The sequence below is a fragment of the Microtus ochrogaster genome, chromosome 2, assembly GCF_000317375.1.
Source record: "Microtus ochrogaster isolate Prairie Vole_2 chromosome 2, MicOch1.0, whole genome shotgun sequence".
NCBI classification, from domain to species: Eukaryota; Metazoa; Chordata; class Mammalia; order Rodentia; family Cricetidae; genus Microtus; species Microtus ochrogaster.
In genome coordinates this window covers 21,555,730-21,561,166 of record NC_022010.1, presented here as the reverse complement: position 1 = coordinate 21,561,166, position 5,437 = coordinate 21,555,730, and positions in this window count along the sequence as shown.

Here is a 5,437-nt window from a genome sequence, read left to right as displayed (position 1 = left end):
AAAAAAAAAAAAAAAAAAAAAAAAAAAAAAAAGAGATGCCGAGACAGCTCTTCCCAATTTCTTTTGAGTTTTTACTCTCCCTGGTCAGTTTTTGCTCTTCAGTTCCACCTCCAGTGAGAAGAGCTGTTTCCTTCACTCTGGAAGCTGTTTCCACCTTGCCCAGTCTTTACTTTTGTGAGACTGGGGGTTGAATCCAGTGCCTTGCAAATACTCTACCACTGAGCTGCTTTCTTAGTCTCCTGTATAAATGGCGATCCTTTCCTTTTTTGAGAGCATCTTAGCCCAGCTGGCCTTGATCTTGCATAACTGAGGACAACCTTGAGTTCCTGATCCTTTTACTTCTATCTCCCAAGTGCTAGGACTCCAGGCATGCACTACCAGGCCTAGCAGCATCTCCACTTTTCTAGCAAACTAAAATGACACTCAACTTTAATGGGTCAATTGAAAGTTTGCTTGCTGGCTGTAGTTGTTAGACATAGACCTAGAGGAAGATGCTCCAATACAGCAGCTGGTGGAGGGGTCACACTGAAGGGAGGAGCTCAAATGGGTGGCTTGGGCTGGAGCAGTAGTTTAGTAGCAGAATGCTTCCCTGGTGTCTTAGGGTTTCTATTGCTGTGAAGACACACCATGATGGTGACTCTTATAAAGGAAAACATTTAGCTGGGATGGTTTATAGTTTCATAGGTTTAGCCCATTATCATGGTGGGACAGAGCAGCATGCTGGCAAACACAGTGTTGGAGAAGGAGCTGAGAGTTCTACATCTTGATCAGAAGGCAACAGGAAGTAAACTGTATACCACACAAAGCGTAGCTTAGGCATAGGAGACTTCTAAGCCCATCCCTCACAATGACACACTTCCTCCAACAAGGCCACACCTCCTAGTGCCATTCTCTTTGAGGGCCATTTTCTTTCAAACACCACACCTAGCATGATGTCTCCAGACTTCTTGAGATGAGGTATCATGCAAGGCTAGTCTTAAACGGCCGGCTGAGTGAGCCTGTCTCCATCTTCCAAATACTGGTATTACAAACGAGTGTTGTCACGTGATACTAGGTGTCTACAGTATATTTAGAGCAAGGTAGACTCTTGTTCTACTTAGAATGGGGAGTCCTTGGACCCCAAATGTTGTCTGGAAGTGTGACTGGTAGCAAAGGCTGGGGAGGTAACAGAGTAGATCACGTAGGGGAGATGGCTCGGCTGGCAAAGGTGCTTACTGGCAAACTAACAGCCTGAGTTCAATCCCCTGAATCTATAGGGGTAGAAGGGATTCCTGCACACTGTCCTCTGACTTCAATACACACACACTAATCCAGTTTTTTTCCTTTTTTGTTTTTTATATGTCTTTTTTTCTTTTTTTAAAAATGTGTAGCCCAGGCTGGCCTCAAACTTGAGATCCTCCTGCCTCTGTCTCCTTCAGCAAATCCTACCAGAGTGTGCCACCACAGACTTCTTGTTTCTAGGTTCTGCTTTGGCCTGCATTGAAGAATTTAGAGACAAAATTACGAATTGGAAATTTCTTTCAGAATGAAGGGGTGTGTGTGTGCATGAGTGAACACTTGTGTACATGTGGAGGGCAGAGGACATCTTTATGGGAGCTGGTACTCTCCTTCCACCATGTGGGGTCTGGCCATTAAATTCAGGCTCTTGGCCAGGCGGTGGTGGCGCATGACTTTAATCCCAGCACTAGGGAGATCTGCCTGATCTTACTCCTGCCAATTATACTGCCTCAAATTATCTTTAGCTTATATGTAAGTGCATGCATAAAGTCTTTGTTTTTTAGGATCTTAGAGATGGCTAGTTTTCATGTGTCATGTCTGGCATGTGTTCACTAGGTACTGTTTCTCAAAAGAAATATATTTTTGAGGCCTGTTGGTGGTGGTGCTTGCCTTTTGTCCCAGCACTCGGGTAGGAGAGGCAGGCAGATCTCTGAATTTGAGACCAGCCTGGTCTACCGAATGTGCTCTAGGACAGCCAGGGCTACAGGGAGAAACCCTGTCTTAGACAAAAAAAAATTAGAGGCTGGTGAGACTGCTGAGATAAAGGCTCTCGGAGTGCAGCGTGATGGCCTGAGGTCAGTCCCCAACACCCCATGGTAGAAGAGGACTCGCTGCTGCAAGTTTTTCTGTCCAACCTCCATCTATGTGTCCCCCTCTAGAAAAATAAATTAATGGGTTGGGCGGTGTTGGTGCACACCTTTAATCCCAGCACTCAGAAGGTAGAGGCAGGAGGATCTCTGTGAGTTAGAGGTGAGCCTGGTCTACAAAGAGAGTTCCAGGACAGCCTGGGCTAGAGAAACCCTCTCTTGAAAAATCAAATAAATAAATTGTAAAGTTATTTTGAAAACATTTAGTAATGTGTGTGTGGGGGGGGGTATTTTGCCTGCCTATGGTGTCTATGTGCCCTGTGTGCTGTGTGTATGCAACGTTAGCAGACGGCATCAGATCCCCTGGGAATAATGTCCCAGATGGTGGGGGATACAAGAGCAGCCTGCTGAGGCCAGAACTGGGCATTGCGTCCCCTGAAACTGGAGTTACAGATGGTTGTGAGCTGCTCCATGTGGGTACTTGGAACCAAACTTGGGTTCTCTGAAGAGCAGGGTGTGCTGAGCCCCCGCTCCCCAGACCCCAATAGACACTGTTCTGTGAGTGTAATCCAAGGACATGCTGGGGACCATTTCTTTAATGAAACTCCATCTGTTCCTTGTCTTCAAGTTCCCGGGTGTCGTAAGAGTCTGAGAATGTGTCCTTCATTCAACTGTTCTTTCATTTCCTCATAACCAAGAGGAAGTGGCTGTGTCTGGGGTGCGGAGTAAGCGTGACTAGGATTTGACCTGCAGGTGGGGTCATTTGAATCTTCAGCTGAGAAGTCCTTCTCTCCCCAGGAGAGGTGGCCTCCAATGGGGATACGGAGGCAGGCTTGCATAAGGAAGTATTATGGAGACATGGGAGAGGGTGGAGGCTTTGCTCCTGCCATCTGGTCTGCTTTAACTGATGAGAAAGGTAGACATTATGCTCATTTGGGGCTGGGTGATGGCTTTCCCAGGAGAGACACATCAAAGATGTCAAGGCAGTGATTAGGCCGTGATTACTTAGAGATGAAATGATTTGTAGCCTGGGCTGGCATGATGGCTCAGTGGGTAAGGGCGCTTGAGGAATGGAGTTCAGTCCCTGGTTCCCATTTGGTGGAAGGAAAGAACGGGTTTCTGGAAGCTGGCATCTCACCTCCAGACATGCACGTACACCAGTGGCTTTTCTGTTTTATTTTTTTGAGACAGGGTCTCTCTGTGCATCTCTGGCTGTTCTGGAACTCACTCTGTAGACCAGGCTGGCCTCAAACTTACAGAGATCCTTCTGTCTCTGTGTCCTGAGTGCTGGGATTAAAGGCATGACTTTGATCTGGCCATTTTTTTTTTTTTCTCCTCAAGACAGGGTTTCTCTGTTATCCCTGGCTATCTTGGAACTTGTTCTGTGGACTAGGCTGGTCTCAAAGTCAGTGATCTACCTACCTCTGCCTTCCAAGTGCTGGGATTAAAGGTGTGTGCCACCATGCCTGGCATCATTTTTTTGTTTTTTTAAAAAATTATTGTTTTGGTTTTTGAGACAGGGTCTTTACATAGTCCTGGCTATCTCTGCTGTGACTCGGGCTGGCCTTGAGTTCACAGAGATCCTCCCGCCTTGGTCTCCTGAATGCATTATCATACATGGATGTCAATTTATTTTTATTTTTATTTATTTATTTATTTATTTATTTATTTATTTATTTATTTATTTTATTTATTAAGGATTTCTGCCTCCTCCCCGCCACCGCCTCCCATTTCCCTCCCCCTCCCCCGATCAAGTCCCTCTCCCTCATCAGCTTGAAGAGCAATCAGGGTTCCCTGACCTGTGGGAAGTCCAAGAACCGCCCACCTCCATTCAGGTCTAGTAAGGTGAACATCCAAACTGCCTAGGCTAATTTTTTTTTAATTGACATAAAATTTTATCTTTCTACTTTATCCATCTTATAAGTTACACTGCCTAGAAATAAACTCACCACTTTGTCTACTAAGAAAATGTCTAATACTTTCAGAAGATTTAAAATTTTTTTTATTTTTATTAAGCTCTACATTTTTCTCTGCTCCCCTTCCTACCTCTCCCCTTCAACCCTCTCTCAAGGTCTCCATGCTCCCAGTTTATTCAGGAGATCTTGTCTTTTTCTACTTCCCATGTAGATTAGATCTATGTATATCTCTCTTAGGGTCCTCATTGTTGTCTAGGTTCTCTGGGATTGTGATTTGTGGGCTGGTTTTCTTTGCTTTATGTTTAAAAACTACTTATGAGTGATTACATGTCATAATTGTCTTTCTGTATCTGGGTTACCTCACTCAAAATAATGTTTTCTAGCTCTATTTCTCTGCAAAATTCCAGATGTCATTACTTTTTTTCTGCTGTGTAGTATTCCATTGTTCTTCAGTCTAGAGGCATTTAGGTTGTTTCCAGGTTCTGGCAAGGACAAACAATGCTGCTATGAACATAATTGAGCACATGTCTTTGTGGCACAATTGAGCATCCTTTGGATATATACCCAAAAGTGGTATTGCTGGGTCTTAAGATTGTTTCCTAATTTTCTGAGAAGTCACCACCCTGACATCCAAAGGGGCTGTACCAGCTTGCAATCCTACCAGCAATCCAGAAGTGTTCCCTTTTCCCCACAACCTCTCCAGCATAAGTTGTCATCAGTGTTTTTGATCTTGGCCATTCTTACAGGTGTAAGATGGAATCTCAGAGTTGTTTTGATTTGCATTTCTCTGATGACTAAGGATGTTGAACATTTCCTTAAGTGTCTGTCAGCCATTTTAGATTCCTCTGTTGAGAGGTCTCTGTTTATATCTGTTTTCCATTTTTTAAATTGGATTATGTAATCTTTTGGTGTCCAATTTCTTGAGTTCTTTGTATATTTTGGAGATCAGACCTCTGTCTAATGTGGGATTAGTGAAGATTTTTTTCCCATTCTGTAGGCTGTTGTTTTGTCTTGTTGACCATGTCCTTTGCTTTACAAGAAGCTTTTCAGTTTTAGGAGGTCCCATTTATTAATTGTTTCTCTTAGTGTCTGTGCTGCTGGGGTTATATTTAGGAAGTGGTCTCCTGTACCATTTTATTTTGTGTAAATGTCTTGCTTGCATGTATGTCTGTGCACCACGTTCCTGCAGTGCCTGAAGAGGCCAGGAGAGGGTGTTGAATCTCCTGGAACTGAGGTTACAGATGACTGTGACCTGTCTTTTGGGCTCTGGGAATCAAACTCATGTCCTCTGCAAAGTAGCAAGTAGCACTCACTCCTAACCATTGAGTTGTCTCTCTCCAGCCCCTAAAATGCTTTAAGTTTGTCTGCTGCCCCCATAGAGTCTCACTGTGTAACTCTGGCTGTTCTGGAACTCACAGAGACCCAACCGTCTCTGCT